Source organism: Capra hircus, chromosome 6 (assembly GCF_001704415.2).
Source record: "Capra hircus breed San Clemente chromosome 6, ASM170441v1, whole genome shotgun sequence".
Classification (NCBI taxonomy): domain Eukaryota; kingdom Metazoa; phylum Chordata; class Mammalia; order Artiodactyla; family Bovidae; genus Capra; species Capra hircus.
Window position 1 is genome coordinate 67,911,171 of NC_030813.1, and position 13,516 is coordinate 67,924,686.

The following is a 13,516-nucleotide window of genomic DNA, read 5'->3' on the forward strand; positions in this document are numbered from 1 at the left end:
TATATTATATTGCAGGGTCACTAGGTGCTACAGTTATCCTCTTTCAATTAGTGTTATGTTTTTTCTAAGTTTTTATTATGACAATTTTCAAACTAATACAAAATTATTGAGACTATTATGATAAACCCACCCTTATCAACTCATGGCCAATCCTATAGCATTTACATCTTCACCCACCCCTCAACCTCTATCCCACCACTCTGGGGCATTCTGAAGCAAATTCCAGGCATTATACCACTTTATCTGTAGACCATTCTGTATGTCTCTTTCTAAGACAAAGATTTGCTTTATAAACATAAGGTAGTATCATTGTAATATCTACAATTAATTCACAATAATTTCTTTATTACATCAACTACCAATCAGTGCTCATATTTCTCCAACTGTCTCATAAGTGTCTAATTCAAAGCTAAACAAAATCCATACAGGCAATTGTTACTGTTTCTCCTAAATCCCTTTTAATCTACAGTTGTTTTTTTTCCCCCTCCATTCTTCTCTTTGCAGCGACAAACAAAGCTTTTACTAGACAAAAATTGAACAAATACATCAATACCCTAACTGCTCAATAATAAATTAAATCCATTTTCATTTTATTCACCAAAATAATCAGATTTGCAAAATAGTTCATATATCCACTAGGCCTAATATTATTCCATCTGCAGTGTTTATGGTGCACATTTTTCAAAGTCCAACTATAATAACTCTGAGCAGGTCCTGGATTATGAACTATTATACCTTATATGTAATAATTTGATGACTACTAAGAATGAAACCAATGACCAAAAGGAGTTATCCTTTAACTGCATAAAAGGCCTCACATGCAATCAAATACATTTTATGTTTTTAGTACCATGAAAGGTTGTGCATTTTTCAATAGGCCACATTTTTAATTTGTCATTGAACCACAAATCAACCTCATTTTAAATCACATCCTGTTTCTTACTATTTTCTTGTTTAATGAATTTAATTCCCAGCCCAAAAGAAAGAACTATTTCATAAAATATTAATTGTGTACTTAAAAGTTCTTAATCTGAAATTCCTTTAGCCAAGTTAGAAAAATATAAAAATATTTCATTTATTCACAAGCATAATCAGCTAAATCATGACTAAAACCAAATCTCTGAAGCCCCAAACTGGTAAATACGAAACTACTAATTTAATATAGATGTACTTGTTTATAATCAATTATCATTCAGACTTACGAATTTTTAACTGCCCCACCAAATATTTCTGCATCTACTAACAACATGGTTATCTACAATCCCACCATAACTTTTGATACTTTATCTTAGTTTCATGGAATCATTTCTCCCTCAAAGCAAATAAAACTTATGTGACAAACAGCATATCATTTCTTGCCTACAGTGAGCAGAGCAGTCATGTACTAGTCTGTATTTAATGAAATTTATACTATTTTTGTTTTGTTCAGGGGTAGTTTGGGGTTTTTTTGTTGGTGGTGATGGGGTTTTATTTTGGGGGGGGGCAGGTCAATTGTACTTTTATCTTCTCTCCATATAGACTACCTAAAATGGAGCTTTTATTTTCATTTCACTTGATTAATTTGGAGAATAGTTTATCTATAAGAAGAGTAGTTTTTTTGGGGGGGTTCACATTCCACAGCGCGTGTGTCCTTAGTTTCCCGACCAGGGATTGAAACCACAGCCCCTGCACTGGACGGCAGAGTCTTAACCTCTGGACCCCTGGGGAAGCCCTGAAAAGAACAGATTTTATTACTGCTTCTATACTCCTACTTTTGAGATGGTCAAGGTCAGAGAGGTCAGGTAACTGCGGCCGCGGTACGCACATGACCGATCCTGTTGTTTCTTATTTTAAAAGAATAAGCTCAAGAGTGACTTAAGGAGGTCAGATGGCATTTGACAACACTGAAAAGAAGGCTGTAAATTAGTCAAATAGCACAAGCTTCAAAGATTCAAGGCTTTAAATCAGCAATAAGACTAATGATCTAGAACCTTCCATGTGTAATAAAGAGAACAGTGGCCCAGCTCTGCTTGGAAGGATTCTCAGGTCAAATGAGGTCCTTCAGGGACAACTCTGTTTCACTGTAGTCTAGAAAGTAAAAGAGAAAGTTGAATAGGTGCTCAGGTAACATATTAACCTCATTTCCTTTCTGAAAAGGATTACAAGAATAATGAAGAAAAGAAATGTCACAAATCTAATGTACCCTAACTGTAGTAAAACTTCTGACATAAAAATCTCTGATATACACTGAAACGTAAAATTATAATCTTGAACAAATAGAGCAGAAATTAAGAAAAAATGAGTTTCAGTGATGTTCAATGTAAGTACTCTCAATATTTACAGGCTTGGAATACTTCATAATCTGAAAAGGAGAACAAGAAGCTATGGTTCCAAGCACAAGGTAGATTTGAGCTCAATATAATAAAAAGAATAACTTAATTATTATATAATTCATTTAAAACCTGCTTCATAAAGAAATGGAGTTCCTGCTGAGTTTTTAGGTAAAGATTGTTAGAAATGCTATAGAAAGGGTTATACCACTGAGTCAAAAGACTAAGCTAAATTACTTCATAGATTCCAACTTGAAATCCTAAATTTCACTTTAATATATATTTTGTACTTACACTTGAATACTGGAAAGTGTGGTGACCTAAAGATTCAATCATATTTCGACTAAAGAAAGAAACCACAATGTAAGATATTAAATCTATAACAGAAAACTTCAGTCTTTCTATTAAAATTATTCTGGGAATATTGAAAGACCTCTTTAAATGATGCAAAAGACCAAAATGATGCAATGATTTTCAAATAAATTAGAATAATCATAGCTCCTATCTATAATGGCAAAATAAGTACAGAAAATGGAAAATGAAATATTTTTTTAATCTGCCAAAGATTATGGAAGATGTGAAAAATCTATACACAAAGACTCAAATGTAGGCAGCAAATAATTACTCAAATTATCCTCTTTGTCTGACTGACAAAAGTTTTTAAAATAAAGAATTTATAGTCATCCCTTTAATTAAGAAAGAAAATTAATGATTCATAAATCAACACTGACTCCACTACACTAATTTTTAGAAATTCATTTTTTCTCTTACCTTATAAATGTTTTAATTTTTACAATATCTAAAACAAACCTGCATTTCAATCTTCTGTCATTCTTTATTTCAACTTTTAAGAAGTATGGAAACTTACGATGCTGACTAATGCAAGCATGGATTATACAATATCACCTGCTAAAAATGCTGTATAATGGCACTGAGCTAGAATAATTGGGCTCACTGCAAAAATCTAAATCTCTTGCTGATAAAGCAATGTTCTCTGCAGGTAAATTTTTCTATATTTTGTTGATTTTACATTTTTAGCGAAAATAACCGTTATCATACTACTTGTCTTAATGAAAACAATTAGGAAAATTTTCCATTCACAAATTCAAAGGGAAGGTTTCTGTAACAGTTTCATTCACTGAATCATAAGGACACAGCCCCAAAGTACATTTTCTAGTAAACTGGTGAATGAACATGTATTGTTTAGAATAATTTTCCTTTTACATTTCTACAGCATTACATTTCTATAGTATTTCTAACCCATTCAACAGCATTTCTGTTGGCACAGGAAAAAAAAAAAGAACTAGATCACAAAACTATCATATAAGTGCCCTGCTGCTGCTGCTAAGTCACTTCAGTCGTGTCCGACTCTGTGTGACCCCATAGACGGCAGCCCACCAGGCTCCCCCGTCCCTGGGATTCTCCAGGCAAGAACACTGGAGTGGGTTGCCATTTCCTTCTCCAATGCATGAAAGTGAAAAGTGAAAGTGAAGTCACTCAGTCGTGTCCGACTCTTTGCGACCCCATGGACTGCAGCCTATTAGGCTCCTCCGCCCATGGGGTTTTCCAGGCAAGAGTATTAGAGTGGGGTGCCATCGCCTTCTCCGTATAAGTGCCCTACCTACTCATTTAGACTTAAATAAGAAGAAAATTTTTGGACAAATGTAGAAACAGCCCAGTAAGACATCATGTCACTAAATCTGGAATTTTCTCCCATCCCTAATTTCTAAAAAATCCATTGCTGTAACTATGTATGCCACACATGAATTTATAAAAATCATACCTTTAACAAATATTGAGCAGAACTATATGCCAAGAATCAGGGACAGAAGAGTGAACAGAAGAGACAAAAATCCCTAGGCTCACAGGGCTTACCTTCCAGTATGAGCTTGAATTTTTTGTAGTCCTTCCTTTGAGAATCTGAAAAAAGTGTTGGAGGCCTCTCCTTCCAAAATGTAAACACAGCGAATCTTGCAGGGTTATGAACCTCTGTAATCCAATTACTAATTATGGATTAAAAATCCCTGATAAAAACCCTCCTAATGCTTACTTTCTGTCTGCCATTTATAGTGGATAGTGTCATAATTTTACTATTCATAGTATTAAGAAGTAATACAGTCATCCTTCTATATACAGGAGATAATGTTTCCAGGACTCCTTGTGGAAACCAAAAGCATCAGATGCTCAAGTCTTTTCTATAAAAGTTTATAGTATGTATAAATAACCCATGCAAATCCTCCTATATGCTTTAAACCCTCTCTATATTATACAATACCTAATACAACATAAATGCTATGTAAATAATTATAAATAAAATGCTAATTCTGTGGTAAACAGTAAACTCAAGTTTTATCTTTTGGAACTTTCTGTAACTTTTTTCTGAATAATTTTAATCCAAGGTTGGTTGAATCTGTAGATGTGGAAGATATAGAGATAGAGAACCAACTGTGCTTTTTCTTACTCATTAAAATACTTAAAGCCTTCAAATTTCAATAGACTGTATTCTATTTATTCTATTTGTACCTCAAACAAATTTCTAGACTACTGATACTATCCTTTATCAATTTTAGTTTTTCCAGGAGAAAACTGATTCTAACCTCTTCAATAATTTCATAGGTAAACTTTCTGATTTCATTATTTATTCTCTGGACCTTCTTGAGTTAAAATTCCCACTCCCACTGCTCAACTCTTCAGCTGAAGTCTCCACAGAAGTCACCCACAGTGCTTGCAAGAAGATATATATGCTCAAGAGAAACCACAATAAAACTTTAACCTTAACAGAAATCATCAATGACCCCCAAATTTTTATTCTTGCTTTTCACAAGAAGAGAGTGATCCACTAGTAAAAAGCTTTTTACTTAAAAATACAACATCTAAAACTAAGGTTATTACTGTCTCTAAGCAATGTCTTATGCTTTTTATACCTATAATTTTTTAAAATTATACATTGGAAATTACCTAATTATGATCCTAAGGTCCTAAAATACCAAACATTAAAGAAAACTATGAAAATACGGTGTATATATTTTATATGTTATATGAAACAACTGATAGTAAAGAAGTCTCAAGGCTAATCCAAATTTTAAGTTATTCAGAAAAATGAAGAAGTAGCTAGGCAAGATCACAGAGCAAGTAAATGACCACAATTTTATCTCCAAAGTGTGTCTTTTCTCTTTTTCTCTGTTTATAGTCTGTAAACTTAAGAGAGGTCTTGCTTTTATAAGAGCAACTATGAAAGCACAAACTCCCACTGATGTTTAGCTGACCCATTTCTGCGAAATTTATAGCACCAAAATAATTTCTCTAAATTTAAGGAAGAATGATCATCTGTTATCTGCAGCCTCATAAACTGGATCAAAAGCCTTTAAAATGTCTATGCTCTTTGACCCAATAATTCTACTTCTAAAGCCTTTTCTAGGAAGATGATCAGAAATGCAGACAGATTTATTCACAAAGGTATCATGGTACTATTATTCCTATGAGCAGAATACTGCAGGGGAGGGGCAGGACAAAAACAGACAATGAAAAAAAAAACAAAAAACAAATCATGGTATAGTCACTAGATGAAATGTTAGCCATCAATTACAAATCATTTACTAATATGCCATAATATTCACTATATATTTTTAAGTAATAAGTAGAAAAACAAAAGTCTTTATAGTACCTTTGCAATTACTAGAGATAAAACTACATTTAGAAATAAAGAATAAACTTACAATGATAGACTCAAATTGTCAAGGCAGTCAATGTCTCTATGCCCATGTCCTTACTTATAAAATAAAGATAATAAAAACCTCTCAGGGCTATCATGAAAATTCACTTTTGGATGAAAAGTGCTTAAATGGTGCTTGACATAAGTACTCAGATGTTATTATTATTATTTATTAACTCATATCCCATATGCTGATAGATAAAATCTGTAATACTTCTAAAAAAAGAAATGAAGAAATTCAGTTACTCATAATTCTAATACCAAGAGATGGCCAGTATTAATTCATGTAAATATCTGGGTTAATTTTTTTCATATCTTTCAACATGCATTCAACATTTTATACAATTGGTGTTAAGTTTTACTGTTTCTACTGGTTACAAAATACAGTTAAAATTTTATAAATATAGTATGTGCATTTCATCATTCCACTGGTATTGAACATAAGGTTCAGTTCTTCACTCTATAAATAAAACTGCAATGAATATCCTGATTGGCAGTCTCTGTACACATCTTTGATTTTTCCCTCAAGAAAGAGTCTAAAATCAGAATTTCTATCTCAAATGGAATGAAATACACTTGGCCTTACTTCCTACTGACCTCTATAGAATGTAGACACATACTAAGTGTTCAAAGCTGCCAATTTCTCTCCTTTCTCCATGGGTACTTCAAAGATATTAACTGGCTTTTTCATTGTAACTTTTCTGCTGTGTTTTGGTACAATTGCTTTTCAAGTGTTTCTCTTTTTCCATTTATTCTATTTAAAGAAGTTCACTTTTCCTTTATATCACTCTAAATCCCAAACACAATTTGAGTGTTCATAACTTCAGTACATTCCTCAAAAAGATTCTTAAGAATCTACTTTTTATGACTAGAAAAAGAAGTCTTTGTCTTTCAGAAACACATCCTAAAATATTTACAGATGATATGTATGACAGAGGAACTGCATCAAAGTAAGTGGGAACTGGGGAAACGGAATGGATGGAATTAACAAAGAGCTGATCAATGTTGAAGCTGAAGAATGGGTATATGAACATTCATTCCACTAATCTCTCTGTTTAAAATTTTATCATTATATTTAAATATTAAATACAATATTTATATAAATGTATAAATATCTATAAATGTTTATATAAAATTTCTATTTATATAAATATTTAAATATTAAATATCTTCAAGGGGAAATTGTTTTTAAAATAAATCTTTAAGAAATAAATTAAAATCTACAAAACAATTATAAACTTCTACCATAATTCAATCATTATAAAAATATAAGACCAAAAATATTTAAGCCAAATTCAAAAGTGAAGTAAACAACTACAGTATTTAGAATCTCTCAATTACACTTGCCAGTAATTCCCACAGATAAAAACATACTACAATGCCTTTTTCCAAACCATGGCTTCAGCATACCATGCTGATTCTCCAAGACAATATTAGTATTTATATTGTGCATTACAAGAATACAATTATGCCTCTGTATGTGCCCACATGAATATCTGATAAGTAGTTTTATTATGTACTAGTATTAAATAATCCAAATTCTCTTGGTGCTTAAATCACATCTTGGTACCAAGCTAGGCACATCATAAACAATACTTGCAGCTTAACAGATCCACCAAAGTGTTTATTTCTACGCAGAGGCATGCAAGTATAATGAAAATACTACCTCACTGCACATCTTTAGTACTGTGGGAAAATGTAACCTGTGTATATTTCTAACTATATAGAAAACACTTTATCTTAGAGTCAGGTCATGATAACAACTCTAAGGCTGGGAGGGATTGGGGGCAGGAGGAGAAGGGGACGACCGAGGATGAGATGGCTGGATGGCATCACGGACTCGATGGACGTGAGTCTGAGTGAACTCCGGGAGATGGTGATGGTCAGGGAGGCCTGGCGTGCTGCGATTCATGTGGTCGCAAAGAGTCAGACACAACTGAGCAACTGAACTGAACTGAACATGATAACAAAAGAGCATAGCAAAAAGAATTAAGTAATATATCTAGCGATAAAAGGAGAAGGAAATGGCAACACACTCCAGCATTCTTGCCTGGAGAATCCCAGAGACAGAGGACCCTCGTGGGCTGCTGTCTATGGGGTCGCACAGAGTCGGACACGACTGAAGCGACTTAGCAGCAGCAGCACCAGTGATAAAAGGATCAATGGCTGTTCCCTAAGTTTAAAGCAAGGAAGAAACAGAGACTAGACACATGTTTTCTAAACTCTTTCACTGCAGTTTAAAAAAAAGAATTTTGCATAAATGAACTTTTAATACATTTTATATAACATGTCAATATAAATATACCCACATGATACACGTGATACATTTGCAATACACTTTTAATAGCCTCCCACCCAGTTACTACCCACTAAAATGATAATCTTGACTTCATAGTTTTAAATACTGAACTAAGAAACTGGCCTGCAAACAAAACAAGCCAAAAAATGGCCTGTAACGAGGTCCTCCTGCTTACCAAACAGAGCAGAAGAATTCCTCTCAACCCTGTGTGAAAAATAGCATTAGTACTTGTCTGGGAGAATGGGGAGCAGGGTCCAGGAGACACTGAAGTGGACAAGAATCAAAGGATTACTACTTAAACACACACAACTGGCGCCCCCACCCACGAGAGGAGAATCTCTCAAATCTCTTCATGTTCTAAAATCCTGTGCTTCTGAGAGTTAGCACCGAGATTATGAGTCCCTAAAGAGCAAGAAATTCATTTTATATCTCCCACAGCACCTAGCAAGCCAGCTTTCATAAAAATAACAAAGTACTAAATAAAGATTAAGTTCAACCAATAATATGCAAAATAAGCATAAGCGTAAGTTTCTGTCCTTAAAATGTATGTTTTCCACATTCTATTAAATGTAAAATCAATGCTATTGTATATTATTTACAAACTCATAAGCATAAAATTGTTAAAATATATATACATATCATGTAGCAGTGTATGTGTGTGTAATAGATAAAACATGTCACAAAACTACTATTAACATTCATGCTATTTCGTTCATAAAGGTATTAAAAACAATTCACCATAAAATTACTCTAAAACTCAGAATCAAATCAAATTACTAACTTTTAGTTTCAATAATATGTTTTTTTCCCTTCATCCTTAACAATACTATTAATGAACAAAGAATTAAGCAATGGCCTCAGTATAGAAGAAAAATAACAACAGAGTACTCGAAAATGTAGAACTTTTATAACTCAACCATGATTTTCGGCATTCTAAAGTCTAACAGTTCTAGGCTCAAACAGTCTCCTCTGCTTTAGTCTAAGAAGGAACAGTTTTCTCAAAAAAAAAAAAAAGTCAATGACATTGTGGATTTTTCCTATACACATTAACTTTCAATAAACTATGATGGTTTATTTTAAGTGGGTGAAAGATGAAAAAGGAGTCTATGTATGACTTCCAATTTTAAAGCCCAATAAATCCTTTTACAAATAAGGACAATAAGATCAAACTTTATCCCTTTTAAATTGTTATCAAATGACATATGATGCAATAAGACACCTTTTTCATGACAACCTGGAAATTTAACACACCTCTTGATTTCTTTCCATAAGCTTTAGTCCAAATTCCCATTTCTCCAAGGTTCTAAATTAAATTTGAAAAAAATTTAGAATTTTACCAAAATTAACATAACTTCTAATTTTTAAGAGGAAAATATTTACAAATATGTTTTTGTTACTTAAAAGTGTAATGTATTTTAACAGGCCAATTCTAAGTTTGCAGTTCTAGTTAACACTTCTCACTTTTTTCTTGGATTTCTGAATTTACTACTAAAATTAAACATACCTTTAAAAACCTTCATGGAAAAAAAAAACTTGAATTGCTCCTTGAAAGAAATAAAGGAAATGGAGATAATCTGCATTGGCAGCAGAGAAAGAAATAAGAATTGGAGTATAGGATTCAGGGTAGAATGAGCCTCTGTAGAGGTTTTTCATTGAAGAACTAGAGAGCACCTGGAACAAATAGAACTAATAAAACAGTTATAACAAATATAACTGGACCAGTTAATGTTGAGGACTTTCCACAAGCCACAGTGTGATGGACACTTAACACAGACCGAGGATCCACCCTGAGTTCCCAGAATCTGCTCTAAGTGACACTAACACAGATGCAACAGCAACCAACCAGGAGCTTACAGGCCAGTTGGAGGAGAGATACATGGGGCAACCCTTTTTAGATGTTTTGAGACAAGTTACTTAAATATGTTCAAGCAACAATTGGGTACAAGGGAGTCAATCATCAATTTAAGTGGAGGACGGGACAGGAAAGACTTTGCCAAGGAGGTGGTCCTCACTGCCTCCATTGCCAGGGAGTAACTGGAGCTACAATCTACAAGAACAGCTTTTCGCCTCTCTCTGAGGAACTGGCTAGCTGTTGACAGAAGAGCCAGTTAAGTGACATATTAAAGCTTAATAAACATGATTAATAAATATGACTTTTTGCTGTAGGTCTCTGAAACATGACTTCCTACTGTGACAGGCTCCAAAGCTGGTGCTACCACATAACCCTCTGAATTGCACAGCAATGCCTGTCTTTTATTCCCGAAAGGTTACCCTGGGATTGCCTCCTCCCTGTGTTTATGAAAGAAAGTATTGAGTCAGATAAGATTTACACTGATTGACAATTCATCTCATTCTAGATATTTATAAAGGATAATAAGCAATTTATTCAGATCAACATTCTCTGTTCAGAAAATAACACATTTCAAAGTTAGCAACAAAACAACATTCCAAATCAGTTTGGTCACTATGAATGACCATATAGAACATGCCACAGAGTTTAATCCTTCACATTCCAGTACATCCAGTAACTCTAAAAAGGACTCACACACACACACACAAAAGCTCCACCCCACCAATATGCTTTATTCTCCACAGTGATTAAGTCAGTCTAAACAAATTACAAACATGGGAGGGTAGAATTCAGAATTAATTCACTGCACCCTAAGAAATGGGGCCCTAGAAATTGAAATCAATAACAATCACTAATCACTAAGAGCTGCCTATGTATGAAAAATATGGATTAGGTGCTGAACATAATACATTACTTCGTTTTAACCCAAACAAACCCATAATTTCTATAAATGTTCAACTATGCAGCTGTGGAAACTGACAACTAGTAGATAAAATGAGAAAAACTGCACATCTGGATTCTCTTATATTTTAAAAGAATAAGTTCTTACATGGAGTTATTCAAGATAAAGTTCTCAAATTAAAATGCAATTATGATTTCAGTATTTTTATACTGATTCTGAACATTAGAACAAAAGCAAGAGGTCTCTCAAAAAAGGATAATTAAGCATAATTAACACATAATTTACCTTGACTATTTCATGAAGAAAGAATAAATTTGCCTTATCAGAAGTAAAAAATAGGGAGGAAGGAAGAAATCATATTATGGCTACCAAGTAATAGGGAAGCTCATTTAAGATGAAATTCAATCCTCTACTGCTAATGTCTCCCTATTAAATGAAAGGTTCAAGAATAATCTTCTAAAGGAAAGTGACATTTCTCTGCCTCAGCCAGAATTCTCAAAATAATCTTTAACCTAAAATATGTTTTCCCAAAGATGTTTAACTTTGATAGTTAACTTTTAATGATAACTTTTAATTATCACAGTTTAAACAGTGATATGGAGAAGGAAATGGCAACCCACTCCTGTGTTCTTGCCTGGAGAATCCCAGGGACAGAGGAGCCTGGTGGGCTGCTGTCTATGGGGTAGCACAGAGTTGGACATGACTGAAGTGACTTAGCAGCAGCAGCAAACAGTGATAATTCAAATCAGCTGTAAAATGCTCTGCCCACAATTTTTACATTATAGGGGAAACCTGACAAAGCATGCAAGTATCAGTTGCTCTGTCTGTGGTTTAACTTCCCTCCACTCCACTTAAATCATCCTTTTCCTGCTGAGTCCCTGCATGCCCCTTTTCCTTTATTCTTGCTCTACCTTGCAAGAATTTTTAGTTTCTAGCTCACTTTAGTGGATTCGAGGTCACTGGAATTACACTTTTTGAATCTTGACTCTGGACCAACTTCCCAATTCAGGTTATGCTCTTATTGTTAAGAAAAATAATACACGTTCCAATCATACTAAGCTAGATATAAATGCTAACTGGAAAAATCTATCAGAATAAAAGTAAAAAGACAAAAAGAAAACACATTAGCCTTTCTAGAAACCTAACGCCAGGTATAGTATAATAAATGAAAACAGACATAGTTCTATGACCTTCAATGAGCCCAACTATATTATCAAGCTAGACAGTGAAGGACACAAACAATGAATAAGACATAAACCTTAAGAAACTAGTTGTGTGGTGTGACTTACCCAGCTCTATAAACCTGACATGGAACAACGGACTGGTTCCAAATTGGGAAAGGAGTACATCAAGGCTGTATATTGTTACCCTGCTTATTTAACTTATATGCAGAGTACATCATGAGAAATGCTGGGCTGGATGAAGCACAAGCTGGAATCAAGACTGCTGGGAAAAATATCAATAACCTCAGATATGCAGATAACACCACCCTGATGGCGAAAGCAAAGAAGAACTAAAGACCTAAAGAGGAGAGTGAAAAAGTTGGCTTAAAACTCAACATTCAAAAACCTTTCCTTCTCCAGGGGATCTTACCAACCCAGGGATCAAACCCAGGTCTTTCACACAGTTAGAAAAGACCCTTATGCTGGGAAAGACTGAAGGCAGGAGGAGAAGGGAATGAGAGAGGATGAGATGGTTGGATGGCATCACTGACTCAACAGACATGAGTTTGAGCAAGATCTGGGAGATGTGAAGGACAGGGAAGCCTGGCGTGCTGCAGTCCAAGGGGTTGCAAAGAGTAGGCCACAACTGAGCAACAACACGACCACTCCTAAACCGTCCTAGAAGGAGAGTGTTCTAGAAAGTTCCAATATGGTAAAAATGGAGTATTACAAAATAAAAGCTTACCCTTTAATATATCAGCCTCTGAATTAATGTTATATTTGAAGCTATAATCTTCATGCAAAATTTAAAATGAGAGGAAATAAGATATGGAGAGTGCAAAGTGAGGAACTAAGTCATTTATCCCACCTCACCAGGTTTTTTCACTTTCATTTACTTAGTTACATAAATCCTATGGATAATGTGGTATTTTATCTATGACAATTTTCTCTTTTAAGCCTTTCATAAACCTGTCAAACCATGAGCTACACGAAACGTTTTTTGTTTTATAGGTATTTAGTTTTAAAAGTAAAATCTTTCATTATTCTAAACTTGAAGATCACAGTACCAAATGATAATTTGATTCCTACCTATAATCCCCTACCCTAGTTGATATTTCATGGTGATTTTTTAAAACTCAAATTCCAGAAACTAAGACTTAATGTCCTAGTTTCATCTTAAGCAAGCTCATTTAAAATTTCCATTAAGATATTTTTACCTTAAAATAATACAACCAAAATACTTCCCATTAGTTAACACTACTGAAACACAAAAAATCTGA

At 34.0% G+C, this 13,516-nt stretch overlaps 1 protein-coding gene across 8 annotated transcripts in view; it reads right to left on the reverse strand.

Moving 5' to 3' along the window:
• The window catches only part of FRYL (FRY like transcription coactivator), a 257,732-nt gene that overhangs the window by 190,570 nt on the left and 53,646 nt on the right, over nucleotides 1-13,516 (reverse strand). The window lies entirely within an intron of this gene.